Source organism: Ornithodoros turicata, chromosome 1, assembly GCF_037126465.1.
Source record: "Ornithodoros turicata isolate Travis chromosome 1, ASM3712646v1, whole genome shotgun sequence".
NCBI classification, from domain to species: domain Eukaryota; kingdom Metazoa; phylum Arthropoda; class Arachnida; order Ixodida; family Argasidae; genus Ornithodoros; species Ornithodoros turicata.
Window position 1 is genome coordinate 186670942 of NC_088201.1, and position 22756 is coordinate 186693697.

The 22756-nt window shown below is 45.7% G+C and overlaps 1 long non-coding RNA gene across 1 annotated transcript; it reads left to right on the plus strand.

Annotated features, from left to right (window-relative positions):
• The first annotated feature begins 730 nt into the window (after positions 1-730).
• Positions 731-6336, plus strand: LOC135378877 (uncharacterized). Its single transcript, XR_010418599.1, has 3 exons — positions 731-773; positions 1941-2148; positions 5547-6336. It is a non-coding gene; the product is annotated as an uncharacterized LOC135378877 (long non-coding RNA).
• Positions 6337-22756: the final 16420 nt, after the last annotated feature.

Sequence of the window (22756 nt, forward strand, 5' to 3'; positions counted from 1 at the left end):
ATTTTTTATTTAGGACATTGCATTGCGTTGTATGTTTTGGAGGACATTGCTAATTTACAAGTCGGCTTCACCTAACTTCTACGTGCGTTGCGGGAAGTCAACGTTAGGAAATGCTCAGTCTTGCTGGATTGCTTGTTTCTTTGCATTTCAATTCAGCGGAACGGTGTTTTTTTTAATTGTTTGACTTTGGTTCTTCATAAAACATATTTTCCAGTTCATCGTCTTTGTTGTAACTACTCCGACGAGGTTGAAGGGTCATCTCACATTTTGGGCTTGTAAGATCGACTTCTTCTAAGCATTTTTTTAGCTTCTCTTTTTCATTTCATGTTCGGGTAACAACAGAACACTTCACCTGCACGTCAATGGCAAACAGGTCAGAAAGAAAGGAATGTGTCTACCTTCATTGTGAGATGTAGCTAGTCTTCACCCAACTCCTACGTGCATTGGGGGAAAGCCTACTTTAGGAAATGTTCAGTCTTGTTACTGCATGTTTCTTTGCATTTAAACTTAGCGAAACGGTGTTTTTTTTTTTATCGTTTGATTTTGCTTTGACATAAAACATATTTTCCAGTTCATCTTCCTTCTTTTGCTGTAACTACTCCGAAGAGGTTGAAGGGAAGAGTTTGAGATCTTCCTTGACAACAAGGCAAAAATGTGTGCTATACAATGGAGAAGAGGTGGAAAACTTTTTTTTTTTTCAAGTTAATCCACTCGGGATTCCAGAAGAAGATTTTTTTCTCCGTGAGAGTGTTTGACTGGAAAGACAGACTGTGGTAAGTACATGGATTTGCCCTCCTCTTTTGCAATACATATACTATATATAATGCTTTTCTATGAACATGCAAGTCATTTATGGAAATGCAAATATGAGGAACGACAAGGTTTCATGCCTCTCGCTTTCAGTGGCGACATGCAGGTCTTTGTGATTTAAGGAATGCTTTCCTAGCCCATCACAGGAAGTGAAAACGTTTGCAAACAGTTACATTTTTTTTTTTTAGATACAAGGACAGTGAGATCACAGCCCTTTTAGATAGTGAGATTTCATAGCCAGAGTGATGTCGACCAATTGTTCTGCCAAGAGAGTAAATGTTGCCTGGGCAGCGGCGAAGTTTTAACTCACGTTCTAGCACAAACAGCATACATCTGAGCATTCGTTATCGTAATAGGCCCTTGTAAGATTGGCTGTCTCTAAGCATTTTTGCAGCTGGCGTGTTTCGTTTCGTGTTAGGGTAACACCAGAACGCTTCGGTTTACCGTTTTCACTCCAAATGCGTACCACAAGCAAGTCAGAAGGGCACGAATGTACATAAACATATTTTTCCAGTTCAGCTTCTTTGCTGCAATTGCCCCTGATGAAGCTGAAGGGAAGAGGATGGAAGCTTCGTTAGCTCGATGATCACCACAACAAGCAAAAACGTGTGCCACACAACGGAGAAGAGAACACACAAACATCTATCCATGTCTGTTCACTCACAATGAAATGAGAGGGCTTAGTACAAATGTACATTTTTATTTCCCTGATACATGAGCGGTGATTTTTTTTTTTTATGCTCCATTGTGCACCAGTCGATGTTTGAAGAGGTCAAGTGTTAGCTTGCTGATGTAGCCTGTTAAGTAGTGCCAACCTTCAGACTCGGCTTGTTCCATGAAACATAGACTCTCGGCAGCAAGATGCATAGCGTCAACCTCGTCAGCATATGTCAAAATTTCGTCCACGTGACGTGACCATTCAGCAAGTAAGGCAAAAGGTGATTCCGAGGCAAACGTACAGGCGGTGTGAACTCTGGCATACATTGTTTTTTGCAGTTTTCCAAGTAACCCTGTCAGGAGGTTGATCTGGCAGCGCTTGAAACAACACCATATCCGTCACAATTTTAAAAGCTTCCACGAGCGAAGTTTTGCCTACTTGTGTTAACCCACATTCCAGTATCTCTTTGTAGGAGACGTGTTTGAGACGACACACAGGCTGCATCCGAAATTCGTGTGTGTAACCTCTTCTCCATCTGCCACACACATCTCTACCTAGCACAGGCTGCTCTTCATCTGCGTCTGATGATGACAACCATGCGCCATCAAGCCGAGGATCAACCTCAGGCCATGTTGTGTCATCGGCGGCTGACTTGTCTTGACTGGTCATTACAAACCAAGGTAATTTTCTGCGATCCACTTCTTGTCCAGACTGCCAGTGAACTGAACCAAGTACTGAAGCTTCCCATTTCTAACTCGTCATTTTATGATCTTCTCTACTTTTGGAACCTCTCTCACTGGTACAATTTCACTCTCATAAAACCCACCAATGATGTCTTCATTTTTAAGATCACGTAATAGGTACGTGTTAGGATACCCTAACTTGATCGCTCTCACCACGAAGAGTTCTGACGTAAATGACCCTAAATAACGTTTTATTAGCTGATGTCTGTATTTTGCAATTCTCACTACGTCTCCAACGCTGTAGCGCGGCTTTTTTGGTGGTCCAACCGGGCTGGGGTACAGTCTCTCTCGGAAAATGTGCTCGTTTTCTTTCTTTACGTCCACTGGTCTGGCAGAAAGCGATCTGTGTACGCGATTGTTGTAAGCTTTCACTACTTGAGGTAAAATGTTCACATATCGCTTGTGACCCTGGAATGTGAAGATACGGTACAGTGTGGTCACAATGGTTCGCTGACATCGCTCGGCGATACTGGCCTTCATAGGAGAATTTGTATGGATGAGCCGGATCCCCCTTGCTTTCAGAAACTGTTGTACCACCTTGTTTGTAAATTCTGTTCCACGATCTGTGTGCAAAAGCTTGGGTGTCCCAATTCTTTTAAAGGCAAGTTTAAAAGCTCGAATAACCTCCGGAGATCGTTTATTACGAATAGGTACAATGGCAAGAAGCCGAGAGAAAGCATCTATACAAAAGAGCAAATAGCGAAAACCATCGTTCTGGTTCTTAGACTTTGCAAATCCTTTAGGTCAGCTGGAATAGTTCACGAAGTCCAAGTGCAATGGTTTTTCGAAACTTCGTGGGTCGCTTGTATTCCTTATGCAAACTGTACACATCACTTGTCTCCAGAAATTTAGTGACTTTGTCCTTCTTTTCGCCTATGGCTCGAGCAAGTCTCTGCACTCCACCAAAGCTGCCGACATGTTGCGGGTCATAGTAGGCTGCCATTAGTACTTCTTCCTACTGCAAACTCTAAGAGCATCGAGTGATAGATAAGCGTTGATTGTAGCTGAAACGTCTCCTCTCATCCAGGGAGGTTGCCTGTTGTGAAGTTCGTACTTCAAAAGCTCAACAATAGATGAGTGTGGCACCACCTTTCCGTGACAGATAACTCTTCCGTACTCGTCGTAAGCCAGAACCGTTGTCATCAGCTGAAGCATAGCTAATACCTTTTTATGATGTCTTGGAGGGAAGTGTGACAGTATTTTTTCTTCTTCGAAGTAGCCTCTCTCCTCGGAGTTCAGTACGGTGTCCATGTGAGCTGTCGTGCGCGCTTCGCGGCTCGTGTGAGCGGTGGTGACGCATGTCGAGGTGTGGAAGCTTCACTTACGGAATGAGGTGAAGGAGTGGCCAGAGTTTTCTCTGCTGTATGTTTTTGAAGACGAGATGGGAGCACAATAAGTGCTGGTAGTTTAGCTTGACCAATAGCGGCAAAATCCGATCAAAATAGGGTGGTCTTTGAACATTTCTTGCTTTCGTCACGAGATAGTATACGAGGTCAATTATATAGTATTGTCTACTCGCTCACCGTCGACAATTATCTGAAATGTTTTCCTATCCCATGAGATCGTTGGTTCCAGAAGACGTAATAGGTTTTCTGATCTGATTTTATAGCCACTGCTCATGAAATCAACGACAGTATTACTTTTTTCCTCGGTCTGTGTTTCCTCTTCTCTCGCTGTTGTTTGAACCCAGTGTAGGTGTGCTCTCACTCACAGTGGATGTAGCAAGGAGTGAAGATATTGGATTATCTCTTTTGCTTTGATATCGTCTGGTTCATCTTTCTTCAATATCTGTGGGATGGGGGTTTCCCGGTAAGGCACAAGCTCGTATTTGTGCATCGACTACACTCCGATTGCTTTTGCTATCGCCCTTCCACCTAAAGTCGAGGAGGAGACCCAGCAAAGGTGGCAAAGGAACTGTAGAAAACCACCAGATTCTGCAATACCTTTCGAACTTTCTTCACTCCTGTAGTGTCTCGTTTTGCCAAAAAGCGGATAGGTGTTGCATAAGGTTGCAACTGATTTCTCACTCTTGGAGCTACCTTAATGTTTCCTTTACAAAGATTCATACAAATCTCTCGAATAGCAGTTAGTTGCTCTCTCGTAGCATGTTCCAGGAGAAAATACGTTGCTCCGGCAACTTTGCATCAGCAAGCAACTGAAGGAAATGAATATTCTTCTTGACACGTTTCATGTTTTATATACTATTTGTCGCTGGTCGTCTGGAAATATATTAGTCCACACCCTAAATTGGTCTGAACAGTTTTGGGATAGGTCAATTACAAGGTATGAATATGGTTTCTTGCAAGCATCTTTATATATACTTGGCAGTAGTTCACTTTTCTTTCGACCAAACAGTTGTCGTGAAAGTATTTGCATTTGGTCCGCAGTGCGGGCGGAACGACATAAAATTAAGGCACTGCTGTTAAACTGAATGCATCTATACAGAGGATCATTAATAAATAAATATTGTGTTATGAAAATAGCTGAACAGTTGAGGTAGTGACAGCCAGCTACATAAAAATTGCAGATTTCTTTGAGCCTTTGTTTGTCGGCTAAGCAATCATCAAATATAATTAAAGAATTTCTTCAGTAACAAGATTAGTAGGAATATCCTGACTGAAGGTTACCTCTGGAAAATTATCAAAGATTGGTTGTTTGTACAAGTATATGTACATATATGATCAAATGGTTTGTCGAAGACAGCAGCTCTATGATTAATTAGACGTGTAACAAGTGTCCGTCTTTCCACTCTGGCTTTGACCTGATATGGTCATTGAGACCGGAGTGGTAAACCTATAAGGTCCAACCTCAGCCATCTTTTGCAAACGAATGAAGCATGCTATGAAATCACAACATTACATAAAGGAAGGTTACAGCAAAGACGAGCCTGTACATCACTCTCAGATTGGCTAAACTGAATACAGACCTTCAAGGTTGTAGACATTCAAGGTTGCGCACAGCCGTGTTAGTTATCAGACCAGGAGCATTCCATAATGGAAGGTTACAACAAAAAGCAAAGACAAGTCTGTGCTCTAAGCTTGCCCAAAGTCGAAGTACACACGTTCAAGGTTGTAGACATTCAAGGTTGTGCACGCAGGTATGTTAGTTACCAGACCAATGAAGTTAGATAGGACACGCTGAAACATGTCTTCACGTATAACGTTGCAAGGATGTAGATGTTCAAGGCTGTGCACACATGTTAGAGAGCTGCATGCAATCGCTATATAAGAGTGGACATAGAGAGTGGTTCTTCATTCAGAACGTCAGACTGAGGAGGTGTGTTACATATTCCTGTGGAAGATGTAAGAGTTTACAAATCTATTCTTCTCTTTCAGTTCATTCTATACAGCAAGAGGAGAAAGCAAATTGTCATCATAACAGCGAAGCCTCCATAACACAAGTAAGCTATGTCATCCGTCATGGAAAAGTTGGATAACTGAAAAAATGTGGTGACGGTGAAATTCAGAAAATGAGCAACATACCCAAAAACGAAAAGTTCGAAGTGCTGGACATTCAGAAAATTGACACTATGTATGGCGAGGCCGTATACGTGGAGCTCCGCATGGAAAACGACAAGCCAGTGAAAGTGTATCTACCTGGACGCTTCAAAAAATTGTCGGAGGAAGAGCTAGAGGAAATGCGACTGCTTCCAAATCTCAAAATGGAGAAGAAAGAACGGTTTACCAAAGATGGTAAAAAAGTCATTTTGCCAGATATTATCTTCACCAATTCGAAGAGAAAGTGATGAGATATGGTGACGTGTCACTTATGCTCCCAGCACGAACGGCAGTATTATGCAACAGCATTAGGTCTTCAGATTCACTTGGCAAATGTTCACAATCTTCAAGCCCCCTGCATTCCTTTTTGTGAGACTTTGTGCACACTGCGAAACTATACTAATCGGTTCGAGCTACATTTACACGACAGGGACGTTAGCGGACATGATGTTACAACCTTTTTTCACGAGTACAGACAGTACATTGCTGATGTCTTACGACACTTTGGTTTCCCACTGCGCTATTTTGTATTGCTTAAAGTGGAACTTGGTCGTCACACGCCAGACGATGAGTTACAGCTCGAAATTAGTTTCGTGCCTTCCAAAGTAGTGACAGTATGGTCAGAGGCAGATGTGGAACCTTCTATCACTCAAGTGACTGCTGAAATAGCACAAAATTTGGAAAACCTCGAAGTAGAAGGTTCAGGTTTTTTTCTCTTTCGCATTCATGCCTGTATCATGAACATTGGACGTTTGATGCCTCAACTGATTGGATGTGCCCAGTTTGAGTTACCGCAAGAATTGAAGCATAAGTTTCGTTCTCTGTTGTGTGTGGACTTTGGTTTGCATGAAGATGAGCAGAACATGTGTTTTGCCTTCTCTGTAATAGCTGCACTGCATCCTGCTACTGGTTATCGCAGGCGTAGGGCATCTTCGTACAGACCATATATTTCTGAGTATGTTTTTCCGAAAACATTCCCGGTAGCTTTCCCAAAAGAGGTTGAAGCATTCGAAAAAAATAATGGTATCAGTATCAATGTGTACGCCTACGAAAGGGAAGACAAATCTCTGTACCCCATCAAGGTTGTCGATGACGAGCGTGAGAAACATGTGGATCTGTTGCTAATCGACTCTCATTTTCTGCTTATCACAAATTTTAATGGATTATTTCAACCTAGCGGACGGTTTCATTGCAAGAGGTGTATGATGGGCTTCTCATCAGACAGAATCCTCAGTGATCATTTAAAGATGTGTTTGCATCAGAAGGTTGCTAAGACAATTTACCCTAAGAAGGGAGAGACGGTAGCATTTGCCGGGGAACATCTCATGTCGGAAGTCTCTTTCTACTGTGTATATGATTTTGAAACTGTTTTGTCTCCTTGTTTGGAGGAAACAAACGTGTATGAGGATCACTGTCCTTCCTCATTTTGCCTTTTGGTTATACGTGCATCCGACTCACACGTGTTGCAAAAGCATCTTTTCCGTGGTCCTAATTGTGTCACAGTATTTATGGAGCTGCTGCGGAAATTGCATGACGAAATTTTAGGATGGATACATGCTTTTGCACCTCTAGAAATGACTGAAGAGAATGAGCGTCAACGTACAGTAGCCAGTCATTGTAATATCTGCAAAGAATCCTTTGCTAAAAGACAGAAAGTTCGAGACCATGACCATGTAAGCGGAGAATTTCGACAAACACTATGTCAGACGTGTAACCTGAAACTGAGAGTGCCACCCAAGATTCCAATCATTGCACATAATGCTAACTATGACATGAGTTTTCTCCTGTCTCATTTACATCTGCTTAAGAAGTCAGACATCAACGTGATTGCCACCAGCTGTCAAAAATATAAAGCAATTGACATCGGCTCTTATCGATTCTTGGACAGTTTGAGTTTTCTGAACGCAAGCCTTGAAACACTGGTGAAAAATCTACGTGATAAAGGTGAATCCAACTTTCAATGCCTTCGCCAGTTTTTTCCAAATGAGGAACACTTTCAGCTGGTTGTTCGTAAGGGGGTCTTCTGTTATAACTTTGTCACCAGTTTTGAAGCCTATGATGAGCCTTCGCTACCACCTCGAGATAAGTTCTTTAACATTTTGAATGGAACCGAAGTAAGTGAACAAGACTACAACCACGCGCAGAATGTGTATGAAAAATTTCGGCTCAAGAGTCTTGGAGAGTATTCGGACTTATACCTTCTGAGAGACACACTGCTTTTAGCAGATGTGTTTCAGAACTTTCGAAAGTGGACACTCGATGTGCACAAGATTGGACCGTTTCATTTTGTATCCCTTCCAGGATTAAGCATGTCTTGTGCACTAAAAATGAGTCAGGTAGAACTAGAACTAATTAACGACCCCAACGCGTACCTGCTCATCGAGAATGGCTTACGAGGAGGTGTCACACAGTGCTCCCTGAGAAAAGCAACTGCGAATGTGCCAGGAACAGAACAGTTTGATCCCGAAAAAGAAAAAAAAATAATTAACTACATTGATGTAAATGGCCTGTATGGAGCAGTCATGAGAGAACCATTGCCTTACGGAGGATTTGAGTGGCTCACTGAGGAGGAAATTGTTAACTTGGATATAGCTCAGATACGAGATGATAGCCCTGTGGGTTACTTTCTTGAGGTAGACCTAGTGTATGACCGAGCAACTCATGAACGCCACAGAGATCTTCCCGTTGCCCCTGAAAAAATGTCCGTTCGTTATGAGCTATTGTCAGACTATCAGAAGGCGCTCATGAAGAAGTTCAATCTTCCACAGAAAGCTACCGAAGCAAAACTGTTGCTAACATTATTTGATAAAGAGAGGTACTTTCTCCACTATCGCAATTTGCAACTGTATCTGCAATTGGGGTTACGTCTCACTAAAGTTCACAGGGTTCTCAAGTTCAATCAAAAGCCCTTTCTGCGATCCTATGTCGACTTCAATCACGAACTTCGGAAGCGAGCTACAAACGCATTTGAGAAACAGCAATCAAAGCTAATGATTAATAGTGTATAAGGCATGACATGTATGCAAGTCAGGAAATTCGTAAATTGTCGCCTCACAGTAACAGATGAGCAAGTGTTGAAGCTTCTACGTAAACCAAACTTGAAACAGTTCCGCCCTCTGAGCTCTCACGTCATCTTGTTCCAATTTAGTCAGTCTGTTCTTCGCATGAAGCAACCGCTGTACCTGGGCTTCACAATATTGGAATTGTCTAAGCTGAAGATGTTTGATTTTTATCATAACCATCTTCTCCGTGTAGCCCCTGATACACGACTGCTATACATGGACACTGATTCTTACATTGTGATGCTGAGTGACGATAAAGTACTCCACGAACTAGCTGACGAGCATCTAGACAACTCTGGATATGACCCTGATCACCCACTCTATTCGACAAAAAACAGGATGGTACTAGGAAAGTTTAAAAATGAGCTTCCTCGTGATCACATTCTTGGCTTCTGTTGTCTGAAGCCAAAGCTGTACGCCCTCGATCTGTGCAGCAAAAAGCAGTACAATCGCGCTAAGGGTGTTAAACAATGTGAAGCACAAAAACTCCACTTCTCTATGTATACGAATGCTCTCGAGCAGGGCACAATGCATAAAGTTAAACAGAACCTCATTGTGCACAAGGACAATGTCAACAAAAGTGTGTCAGTGACAAAAATAGCCCTCAATCCACTGGATACGAAACGCTTCATTTGTGATGATGGAATTGACACGCTACCTTTTGGCTATGGTTGAATTTTTTTAATGTGTACGGATTGGTCTCTCTAATGAAGCGATGGTGTTGGGGTGTGCACCGTCACGAGGTTTCATTACAGAGTTGGCATACGGGAGTAGGAGGGAACTCATCTGTTATCACCCCCCACAACAGATGTTGCCCTTCTATTCCTGGTCCCACAGAAAAAAATTGTAATAAAGGTGTTACATCCATATAGCTATGGTTTGTCATATATTAGAACAATGTCATGTTAGAACCATGAACTAAAGCTATTGCATTATTCCACATCTATGGTTGTCAGTGTGGGATTACTTACAACTGTGAGTTAGGAGCTAGAGGATATTTGTTAGCCACGAGTGATGACTAAGCTGAGACCTGGTTTGATGAATTTCATGTCTTCCTGAAGTAATGTGTAGCTCTTGATGTGAGTGAAAGAGAGACAGTTTGCTTTCCCATATTGCTGCATGCATTTGCGATGGAAATAACAACTGACTTTGTCTGCAAGTCACTGTTTGTAAATGGACCGTCTCAGACGAATTTGATTATATGTGCGTGAAATAACCTGTTTTCTAAGAATTTGATTATAAGAGTATGTGATAACCAGTTTCTAATAGCATGTATGTAATCTATAACAACGTCTTTGTTTGCAAGTCAGTGTTTGCAAATAGCCTGTCTCAGATGAGAGTCACTGTTGTAAATGATCCGTGTCAGAAAATTTTTGATTATACAGTCAAACTTCTTTACAACGAAACTCAGGGGACAGCAAAAAAAAATTCGCAGTAAAGGTATTTTCGTTAAAAAGGATGTCCATTATTGGACCTATAGGGCTCCAGCAGGACCGCAAACAAATTGCTGTAGTGGTATTTTCGTTAAAAAGGTGTTCGCTATAAAGGAGTTTGACTGTATGTGTATGAAATAACCAGTTTCTAATAGCATGTATGTAATCATCAACAATGTCTTTGTTTGCAAGTCACTGTTTGTAAATAGCCTATCTCAGATGAGATTTTTTTTATTACCAATGATTCATTATATAGTGTGCAAATTAAGTTGACAAATAAAGCTCTTTTCAGGCAAACTGAAATTGTATTGAATGCTCATAGTACACTACAGCATGACATATCCTCTGTTTTTCTTGGGAAATTTTTTCGAACAAGTGTTTCTATCAATCTGTCATTGTGTCTGAAGTTGGTTGGTGAAAACTTCTGAGTGCACTCTTGAAGAGAGAAACCACAGGCTAGAAGACTACCTACATACAAGCAGTACAGTCCACATGTAGCAGATCCATATCCCTGAAGTCGTTTTGCATTGTAGTGAAAGGAAGATGTTGGGTGAATAAACTGGTAAATTTCTTTGCAAACTGGTCGTATGCCGTAGCTGTCGAAATAAGAAATGCTGTTGTTCTTAGAGATGTAACATAAGGTCCAGTGTTCTCCAGGAGAGGATCTAGGAGCTGTGTTTACAACATACAGCCCTGGTTCAGCTTTTTGACTTGCAATTTCATTGCATGCAAATGTTCCACGAAACAGTGGCCTTGTGCAGTGATTTTGAGCAAAGGCTGCATAAAATTCCCATTCCTCCATTCTTTTTTTCTATACGAATTTGACTCGTCTGTCTTTGTTGATTTCTAGCACACGAGGTGTTTCTGAAACAAAGAGAACTGTAACAGCCTCTGTAAGATTTCCACCAAATGTTAGGGTGAGACGAACATTGGCTTGTACCACTGGACTCAGCGACTGCACTTCCACATCTGGAGTGAGATGGTAGTAGAGCATAAACGTTTCTTTCTCATATGCAGCCGGAGCTAGAGGTATGTCTTTCCGCTTCAGCTTGTGAAGCAAATTCATATATCCTTTAGAGTAGATCGATCGTTGAAAGTCAAAGTCATCTGTGTACTGTTGTCCACCAACATCAAGCACAGCTCTCTTAAGCTTGAAATTTTCAAGTTTAAATGGATTCCTTTGTCTGTTACCCTGGTAGGCTTCACTTCTAACCATCAATACTGTCAGCTTTGAGGGAACTCGTTCACTGTAAAGGTCATCGAAAATCACTTGAGATTGATTTGGAGCAATTGTCCTGTACTTAATCTCTAATCCTCGAAGGAGGTATGATGCTGGAGTTGTCTGAAGTCTTGGTTCGATGCCGACGAGTACACTTGGAGAAACCTGCACACGTCGCAGGTACAACACAATTCGTGAAAACTCTATAGTGTGTTTTTCAGTCTCGCTGGCAGGTGCAAGAAGTCGAAAATCATCTGTGTTCTGACGAAGGACAACTCTTATGTCGACTCCATTGAGAAGAAACTTTTCCTGTTGACATATATCACTGAAGATAGGGGAATAAAGATCGCAGAGTGTCGAACCTTTGGTCCGTTTGTAGCGTGCAAAAATTCCTTTTGCCTCAACAGGAGCAGCAAAATTTTCAGATTCTCCCACTGGATCTGGTTCGTAGAGCATTGCAGAGAGGGTGTGAGTTTGAGTAACATTATTAGCATTTGTTATTATGTCCAAGTATGAACGATATGCATAATTTTCGAAGTTAGAAACCAGTGTCGAATTAAGGTAGACGTGGACATGATGAAAGAGCGAGGATGCAAATGCTTGCACAGGTATCACACTATCTGGTGTCACTGTACTGCCAACTGTACTTGATGCTGTATCTCCATTTTTCCGTGCAATTTTGCATTGAATGTGTAGAAAACTAGACTGCAAGTCAAAGAATCCACCTCCGAGACCTGGAACATTATATTCGATTACACCACTTGCTGTAGGGGCAGAAACTGGAAAAAACTCCACATATCCTGACTTCTCCAAGGAAAAGTTTGTTGGAGGAAGAGAAAACAGTTCCAATTGGTTTGTGGTGCAGAGGCAGGAATTCTTATGTACTATTGCGATGCTAGACATTTTCTGTAGTAAAAAAATCGACCTTTCTTCGCTTCTTCAGGGATTTTACTGACCGACCCACCCTCTTACGTTTGCTTTTATTGTTGACAGATTGTTTTCTTTTCCTTCCTTTTCCTCTGAGCCTCTGAAGCAACTCGTCACGTGTTGAATGGATTGTACGACCAACTGCTTTCCTTAGAGCTTCTCTAAACGTTGATCCCTGCTTAACTTCTTCTGCTATGTGTCGTCCAGTGTCGAGGAGCTTTCGACTCACGTAGGGAGCTACCTTCTTCGTTAGTATAGGTATAAACTGCTGCACTAAATCAGAGAAATAACCAGATCCGACTTGATAAAGAGGAGCTGAATAATGTGGCAGTGGTTGATCACGTTTGCCCGTACCATAATGTCCTATGCAACAGGGTGCCTGTGTTATATACATTTTCGAAAATGCAGTGTCACTCCAACACGTCCTGAGCCGGCAATGAATGGAATGAAATCACCTATCTCGTTTGCCAGTTCGATTTGAATGGTGGTCAGTTCTTTTGCTATCACATATTTATAGTAAAGATTAGTGAAAGAATATGAAATCACTTCATTCCGACTCTGCACTCTGAAAGGGAGTAAACGGAGAAGAGGTGCCGTGATATCACCGACAGCTTCATTCTCGATGATGTCACTGTAAATAAAGATATAATTTTGTGCTGGAAAAAGACAGACATCCCGCTGGGCTACAGCAAAACTTGAGAAGGTTGTCCTTTTTCCGAATCCAAGCATCAGAGCCAAATATGGATGAAATGTGACATAACCCTCGCTACGACCTTCCAGCTGACAAACTCCATTGTATGGATTATAAAACAAAACACGTGCACTTTCTGGTAGCCCTAGCTTTGTTCGGTATGCATGATTTATTGCATCAACTAGGTCCTTTCCCGACTCGTAATACCCTTCTGGAATTTCATATTTTGTTGTACGTGAGCGGTACGTGATTAAAGTAATTTTTTTTTCTGTATCCTCTTGATACTTCAATACTTTTACTGGTTGACCTTCATCCACTTCCGAACATCCAATAATCTTTTCAGGAAAACCAAGCTTGGCAGAGAGGGCTAGGCTCAACTCAAGTCCGGTATTGAGTGGCAGTTGTAGCTCATAATGTCCAGTGACACGTAGAATCCTTGCTTGGCTTTTTAAATGTTTCGTTAGGAATTGTCGAATTGGTAAGATAATGTTTTCTCCTGCGCGAAACTTAATTTGCTCTGTTGTGAGTGTAGGAGCAAAGAGACTAGTTTCAGATATAGCGTTAACAGTGTCCGTGACGTTCTTAATTGCAAACGGGACATTCACCTCTGTCAGGGCAACTTCCCACTTCCCATATAAGTGCATGGGATGAGCAAGTTTAACTCTGAACTTACTCATCGTGTTATTAGGAAATACATCGGTGGAAGCGTTTGAGAGTAAATTGATGTAGAACTGGTCTGCCATTTTTTAATTTTCTCACTAATCTCCGTTTGCATGCACCGTTTTTATAAGACTGAGGCGCGTGCCCAGTCTTAGTTATTTACATAGTAGGTGTGCATGCAACCTAATTATAATAAGAAGCGCGTGTTGCGCGTGCGAGGGACTTGCTGGAGGCTGGCTTACGATATGGGGGCTGGTGCCCACGTGGTTAATTCCTCAGATGACACAGTGAGGTCGGTATCACTCTGACGTGGTTTACTCCAACACAGTAGGGCGTGCACCTAATTATAATATTAAGAAAGGCATGTGGCAGGGACGGCTTACCAGATGGAGTCGTGAAAGTGGGCTGGTGCCCACGTGGTTAATTCCTCAGATGATACAGTGAGGTCGGTATCTGTGGGCTGGCGCTCACGAGGTTTAACCCTAATTAACATTCGCAAGAGCGGGATGGGGCGGGGACGGGGGCGGTCTTGTTTGTTGATGCTAAATACGCTAGCTAGCGTATCTAGCAATTGTTTTGCTAGATAGGCACTGCTAGGTGGGCTACATTTCTAGACTACTCATTACAATGTTGTCCAAGGACTGTCATCTACCTCGCTTGCCAGTCCCAGGAAGTCATCGCTTCCCCACGTTGTTTGCTTACGCGGACGACTTGACGGTGTGCGTGCCGTCGCCAGACGCGGTCATGCAAGTCTTGGCTTGTCTCAACAAGTGCAGCCGTGCTTCTGGTGCGGAGATAAACGAGAGGAAGTCGGCCATCCTACCCATTGGCACTGAATTACCGTATAGCGATGCTTATGGGATACCGGTGAAGGATTCCTGCCGTATCCTGGGCATTCACTTTAACCAAAGAGGGCCTCTTACTAGAAATTGGGAGCTGGCGTTACGGGACACAACTCGCCGGATCGAGTACTTGTCCCACGTTGTCCTCGACTTTCGAGAGCGAGCAGAACTTGTTTCGCGCCACCTGTGTTCGCACTACTGGTATTTCGGAACAGCTTTCCAGCCTTCTACAGCTACCGCTCGACAAGCCAATAGCCTCACCTTCAGGTTTTTTTTTGTTTTTTTTTAGTAGACGTCCCGGACGGGTTCAGAGAGCGCTGATGATGAGGCCGGCAGAAATGGCGGTTCCCGGACGTTCGGCTCCTCTGCGCAGTGCTGGGTCTGGCCTCTCTCTTTGCCATTCTGCGAGATCGATCGCATATATCCCACGACCTTGCCGTCTTCTTCCTGGGTACATCCATCAGAGATTTCGGTGGGTCATATGATAACACTAGACCCCACACCGAGAGGCTAATGACTTTTTATTGGATAATGAAACGGTATGCGGTGCGACTTCGCCAGCTCCTCCCGGACACAGACTTCACAACCTGGTCAGTCCGACAGCTCTATGAAGCCCTTTGCGAGGCGTCTTTCCCGGTGCAGGGTCCTCAACCCTAAGTGAACCGGCGGCACATACCATCCCGTCTGATTGAAGGCCGGAGAGTGGATGTGGTGTGGCAAATCTCTCACGAGATCTTACCGGTACGGGAGAGACTCCGCCGTTTCGGTTTGTCCCGAACGGACGTATGTGTGGTGTGTGGTGAGGTAGAAAGTCACCGCCACGTGTTCTATGGCTGCCTGAATGCAGCTGCCATGTGGCGCAGGGTAGCAGCTCCTTATCATCTGCCTGGTATCTGCTACGACACTGTGAGGTTCCTGTATCAGGTGCCAATGCCGTCGAGGAAGCAGCCCGCGTTCATACTTCTTGTAGCGGAGATCTGCTTCCAGCTCTGATGCGCAAGGACAAGGTGTGCGTATGGTGGCCAGCCAGCGGACCTTGTGACACTAATGATGTCTACCCGATGTCTGCCCTAAAATCTCAGCTGCAAGCTGGGCTCAAGTCGCTCGGCAGAGACGCTTTCCGCCGTCGATGGAAAAGTCACTGTGACTTTAAAACTTTAAGTGCTTCACAGATCGGGCCGAGTCACGGTGTACCATGTTGTTTCATTTCTGCGCTGGTTATTTTGAATTTATGTTTACTACTCTTTAGGCACTTATGGAGAAGTATGGGGAAGTAGGCATCGCACACTCTTGTGTGCATTTTGTACTTAGTCTGGCCATTTTTCAGTTTTTCTCGGGTGCTCTGGCGTGAGTAGGCCTACTGCATATCCTGGTGCCATGTTCCCCGTGTGGAGGTTTTGACGCTGTTTTGACATTTGGGGTCATTGTAGACATTTGTGGCATACAGTTTTCGCATTAAATACTCATTTACCAAAGATCACCGTGGAGGGTATAGCAGAATGAGCTTCTAGACAATGTTTGGTAGGCCTAACCCGTTTGGGTAAGGCTATATTACTCAATTCACACAGAGAACATAGAGAGAAACCCGTCGGAAGGTGAGTCTCTCCCCCCTCTCTCTCTCTAAAAAAACAGAGACAGAGATACACAAAGGCGTACGCAACGCACCTCTGTGCTTCTCATATGCGCGATATATAGAGGGTTCGCATCAAAAGAATGTAGGATATATGCTCTCGTCTCCCTTCAAATCCAGGCAGACGTGTTGTTCTTTCGCTCAAGGTATTTTGCTCTAAATTTTCACTGTTTTCTGTGGTTTTCGGTCCCCAATCCCCGAGATGGGTGCCCCTGGGTACCCTAGGGATTGGGCAACCCCCATTCGACAAGAAATGGCGTTCTCCATTCATGCCTCGGGGAGCGTCAGAACGAGACATGTGCTGGAGGCTGCGGCATAGGCCATAATGCTGAAGAATGCGCGCATTGTACACCCAGCAGGATACGGTCGATTCTTCGTGACGGTTCACACGATGGGTGCTGTTGAGACATTGCGGGCTTTAGGTGAAATCACCTTGACAGGGACAAGTTACCCCCTTCTTTCCCTCGCTTCAACGACTAAGGTGGTCACCGTGCTGAACCTGCCCGGTGAGCTGTTGGATGATGACGTCATCTACGTGTTGTCGTGTTATGAGAAGGTAGTGAAACTGTTCCGTGAGAAGTACAAGGACTACCCTACTGTTGAAAGGGAAAGCCGGAAGGTTATCATCGAGGCGCAGAAGGAAATTTCAAACTTCGTCTCCGTTCGAGGGTTTCAGGCGATGTGCCTGTACTCAGGCATGAAGAAGCAGTGTCGACGTTGTCGATTACAGGGTCACTTCGCCGTGGACTGTTCCACACCGAGATGCAAAAGGTGTGGGGAGTATGGTCGCGACGCACGTGTGGTGGCGATCATTGGACGACGCGTTGCCGGGTGAGCACCTATGCCAGTGCTACGCACCAGGACAACTCTGTCGTTGGAGAAGAAGCTCGGGTAGATGAGCAAGTGGCTTTGCAGGGAGCTCTGCAGGAAGTGCTGCGAGCCACTGACGAAGATGTCATGGAACCGGCTCTGAGCAAGGAGGGTGAAGTGCGTTCTCAAGGTTCTGAAGCTCAGTGTGTTGAAACGTCCACAAATGTGGTTGCTCCAGTGACGGTCGATGCCATTACAGGACCGGAGGCGACAGCACAGCAGCCGTCGTGTAACGAGCAGTTGGTGTCAACGGACACAGTAGGAGAGGGCCCTGCTGTAGAGGCAAGCAGCAGTGTGATTGAAAGCAGCGAAGGGCAATAGGACTCTGTGCCTGAGGGCTAATAATGAAGATATTATCACTTAACGTAAGAGTTTTTTGTCAACACCGGAAACAGAGGATGTTGGGGTCTCTCCTCGACGCGTTGCAAGTGGACGTAGCGTTTCTACAGGAGACACACTTCGGAAGCCTCCAGGAAGCACGCGCGTTTGAAGACAGGATCGGCACAAAAGGAATTCTTAGTTTTGGCACAACAAGATCATGCGGGGTAGCAATTTTGTTCACGCAACGCTTTACTGGTAGCGTAGAGCGGCGTTGTTTTGACGTGTGTGGCAGAATTGTAACTCCTGACATCACGCTTCAAGAACAAGACTACCGTCTGGCGTCGGTGTACGCGCCGACTGATTATCAAGACAGGAATGATTTCTTTCGTGGAGTTGGCCCTTACATTATCGGAAGAAGAAATTTGATTTTAGGGGGCGACTTCAACTGCGTTATAGATGAGACACGAGACAGACTTGGCGGATCTCAGAGAAATCAGCCGTGGCGAGCGAAGGAGCTGCGACGGTTGATCACTGCTTGCGATTTTGTCGACACATGGGCACAGGTGCACGGAACGGCTTCGGGATTTACCTTTTCCCACGCGGATCGTCAGGTACGCCTGGACCGCTTCTACGTGTCAAGAGCGTTGTCGGAGGCAGTCGGTGAGTGCGACGTTGTGCAAGTCGGAACCTCGGCCCAGTTTTTCTCGGACCACAAAGCTGTGGTTCTATCACTGCAGGATAATAAAGAGCTTGGACGCCAGCCTACTCCGTGGCGCATGAACACCTCGTTCTTGGAAGAGCAGCGAATTGTTCACGATGTGCGTACATACCTCCGGAAGAGGACAGACGAGTACCCGAGAACTCCTGAGTGGTGGGATTCCGTCAAGGAGCGTGGCAAGAAGATCCTGCAGAGATGGGGGAGAAAAATCGCCTGCGAACGTCGCTAGGAAATATGCTTGCTGCAGACGGGTCTACGCGGCCTCTTAGCCGAGGGCCTCTGCACTGAAGCGGAACGTATTGCCTGAGCAGAACTACAAGCGGAACTATCCGGTCTTCTCGCACGTCAAGCTCAAGGTTGGTCCCGGAGTACTCCTCAGCGGTCCAGTCGTCACGGGGCTCTTCCAATTCCCCGTACCTCTTTGGTCACTAAACAACGTTCACCTCCCGTCCGCCTCGACGAGCTCGTTAGACCGGATGGTACAGTTGTGAACGAGATTGACGAACTAGTGGACACCTGTACAGACTTCTACGAAGAGCTTTACAAGAAGCATGGCGTAGACACTGATCTCTGGCCAAAGCTATGTACAGACTTTCCGTCTACGACACATGACCAGTCCGGTGATCTAGACTTGGATATCAACGTAAGTGAACTTGTCCATGCTCTCAAGAGTATGCCCAAAAGAAAGGCTCCAGGCATTGACGGACTACCTGTGGAGTTCTATCTCACCTTCTGGGATGTCATTGGCGCGCCGCTATGCCACGTCTTCAGATCGTGCATTGAATGTGGCCTTCTGCCAGCGTCATCGAGGTGCGGGCTCATTAAGCTGCATTGCAAGGACGCAAATCGCAAGCAAGACCTCTCTGCGTGGCGTCCCATCTCTTTGCTGAACGTGGACTATAAGATGTTCGCAAAGCTGCGTATGAGCCGCATACTGGACATGCTGATTTCGCCGGTCCAAGCGTCCTCCATGGCTGGTCGCAGCATTCACCAGCATCTGTTCGCAATGCGTGATATCTGCTATTGGAGAGCGGACCCGAACGCCTCTGCTCTTCTCCTGTCGGCGGATCAGGAGAAGCCTTTCGATAAGGTCAGCCACGAGTTCTTGTTCTACATCATTGAGCGAGCCGGGTTCGGAGAGGAGTTCACACGCGGCGTCAGGCTTCTTTACACCTCAGCGAAGAGCCGAGTGGTCGTCAATGGCAGGCCTTCCTCGCCTTTCCCAGTGCGGAGGGGGGTGCGCCATGAATGTCCGCTCTCTCCTCTCCTGTACGTCCTCGTGTTCGAGGGGGCGATACGCTCTCTGTCAAAAGAGGACCTCCTCCCTCGCCTTCCAGTGCTTGGTAGCCACCGCTTTCCAACGATGTTTGCCTTCGCGGATGACCTCACTGTATGCCTGCGTTCGGTAGACAACGTCAAGCACGTACTAGATACCCTTTAACTGTATGGACGTGCCTCTGGTGCAGCGGTGAATCGCAGGAAGTCTACTCTGTTCCCGCTTGGTCAGGGATTGCTCTCCGAAGTATGTGGCGTACCGGTAACAGAGACAAGCCGTATCCTCGGGATACATTTCAACAGCAGAGGCCCGTTGGTCAGCAACTGGGTACGGGAACTGCAGCACATTGAGGAGACACTACAGACCGTCGGTTCTCGGCAGCAAGACTTCTGTCAGCGCAGTGATTTCATCAACCGACGCGTGTGCAGCCGCTTGTGGTATTTTGGCACCGCTTTTCAACCTGCTCATGCGACAACGCGTATAGGTCATCGGCTACTGTACTCCTTCTTTTGGAGCGGACGTCCGGAACGCGTGCAAAGACCAGTGCTAACAAGGCCTTCAGAGCTGGGTGGGTGGAGCATTCCTAATGTCCAGCTTTTCTGTGGTGCACTCGGCCTGACCATGCTCTCCAGGGTGTTCCAAGACACGAACCACATTCCTCACAACCATGCTTTTTTCTTTGCGGGCACCTCGATGGTGTACTTTGGGAGCTTGGTGGACCGCACTGCGAGAGGTTATGGCCCTTCTACTAGATGATGCGGAGGTACGCTATCTCGATCAGAAGGTCCCAACCGGATGCAGACTTCACGACATGGACTTCGCGGGAGCTTTACGTGGGCATCTACGAAATAGGAATCCCACTCCCTTCCAACGTAAGTGGGCACAACCGGAGACGTATCGCTTGGAGCATTGTTGATGGTTCCCGTGTGGATTTCGCTTGGCAACGTTCGCACAATGTTCTGCCAGTGAGGACCAGGCTTCGACGTTTTGACCTTTCGCGTATGATTGTTGGTCGGTCCCGTATGTTCATCGGTGGAGAATCACCACCACGTGTTTTACGGATGCCTCCATGCCGCAGCCATGTAGACGAGGGTGGCGGACATGTACGGACTTGTGGGTGTGTCCTATGCGACGGTGCAGTACATGGGTCCCCTACCGGTGCCATCACGGAAGGAGCCGGCCTTTGTCCTTTTGGTGACGGAGGTGGCGTATCAGCTATGGTGCTCCCGGACGAGGGCGGTGTATGGTAGCTGGAACGAGACCCTGCTAAAGATTATGTGGAGCTGCATGGTCGCCATTAAGAGAGAGACAGAGATTATGGGTTTAATGGCACAAAGGCAACAAAGGCCATAGAGCGCAAAACTATGGTGAGTGTGTGGAAGATGATTATGGGAGAGATGATGTGTGAGAGAGAGTGTGTGTGGTGGTTAAAAGCTATCTACAGGTATGAGCGATGAGATGGACCAGGATAGGAGAGAGAGAAGGATGACGATAACAAGTGAGTATGGCAGTTAAAAGCTATCTAAAAGTGTGAGCGATGAGATGATCCAGGATGAGATGTTTACATGAGGAGTACGGTGATATTGGATAAAAGCGGAGCAATGCTTAACATCTACATCTGACTTAGTAACCCACACATGGTCAAAAATTCGATGACATTATGGAACGGCACAGGAGGAGTGTCACCCAGTGGAAGGGTTGGATGGAATGGGACATGGTATCTGTAGAATGCGGTGAAATACTGTTGGCGTTGGTGTTCGAAGTGAGGGCAGGATGCCAGTATGTGCAAGGCAGTCAAGCTGTGACCGCTGTGCGCGCAAGCTGGCGGATCCTGACTTCTGAGTAGGTGGTGATGCGTGAGCCATGTGTGCCCAATCCTCAATCTCGCGTAAAGAACGTCGGTGGATCTGTTGATATTTTCAGTCCAATGCGGGGGGGGGGGAAAGTGTGGCTGTGTGACATGTAGCTTGTTGTTTTCTTCCATGTCCCATTCCTGGTGCCACTGTGTGTAGACAGCTCTCTCTAACACTGGCAGGATGTCTTGGTAGGGTAGTCCTAGATCTGACTCCTCTTGTGCCAACGCTCGCCGAGCCTCACGGTCGGCTCGTTCATTCCCCGGGATCCCAGCGTGGCTGGGGACCCAGCAGAGACAGATTGAAAAGCCTCAGGAACAAAGTTGAGTCGCAAGCGCTCGTACTCGCTTGACGAGGTGATTCTTGCTGTCATAGCATGAAAGCAGCGCACGCACAGAGCTTAGCGAATCGGAGTAAATTACTGAATTTTGAAGGTCGTTTTCTTGAATGTGCCGCAGAGCCAAGAGAATAGCGTAAAGCTCTGCGGTGAAAACTGTGGCGTTTGTGTTCAGGCGTGCAGTCATAACAGAATCACCTTCAAGGGCAATGGCCGCCACACCATTGCTTACTTTGGTCCCATCAGTGTAGACTGCATGGTGGTTCCCGAAGTTATGGTGAATCGCCATTAAGAACAGGCTCTAGAACGACCTTCGTGCCCTTGGCCTAGACAGTTTTCGTCGTCGGTGGAAGAACTATCACAACCTCTTTGTCCTCGTCAACGGTGATGTGCTTGTGAAGGTGTAATGCGCACCAGGACGTGTGTGTGTCGGGTGTGAAGGCAGTGCTATTTGACATGCTAAGCAAAGAGGGGTAGTGTGTGATTCTGGGGACAAGTTGTGGTTTTGGTCAGTTTGGGCGCGTTTGTCAGTGGTTGGATATGTTACGTCCCGTTGAGCTGTTCTGTTTATGCACCTCAATAAATATTTACTAAAGATCACCGTGGAGGGGGACAGCAGAATGAGCTTCTAGACAATTTTTGGTAGGCCTAACCCGTTTGGGTAAGGCTATATTACTCAATTCAAAGAGAGAGCATGGAGATAAACACGTCGGAAGGTGAGTCTCTCCCCTCCCCCTCTAAAAGAAAAGAAAAAAAAACAGGTTGAGAGAGAGGCGTACGAGACGCACCTCTGTACTCCTCATATGCGCGATATATAGAGGGTTCGCCTCAAGAGAATGTAGGATATATGCTCTCGTCTCCCTTGTGAGGGCTTCAGCATCCCCTGTGAAGGCTTCAGCACACTCCAAAACGCACGATAAAATTCAACCGGCAAGCCATCTGGTCCCGGTGCAGTACCGCGACGCATCTGACCCAGAGCTTCGTCTAGCTCTTCGAGCGTTATGGGGCAGTATCTCTTGATTCACATCGCTTAGCTTTGGCAAAACGTCAAAAAAAAAAAAAAGGCATCATTAACATGACACTCTTGTCGGCCTGCGTAAATGAATAAAAGCTCTGAAACCTGTCGAAGACACTACTCGGGTCAGTGGTCACAGTACCGTCCGGCAATGCCCATGACGAAACAAAGGTATGGTCGCGTTGCTTACTCTC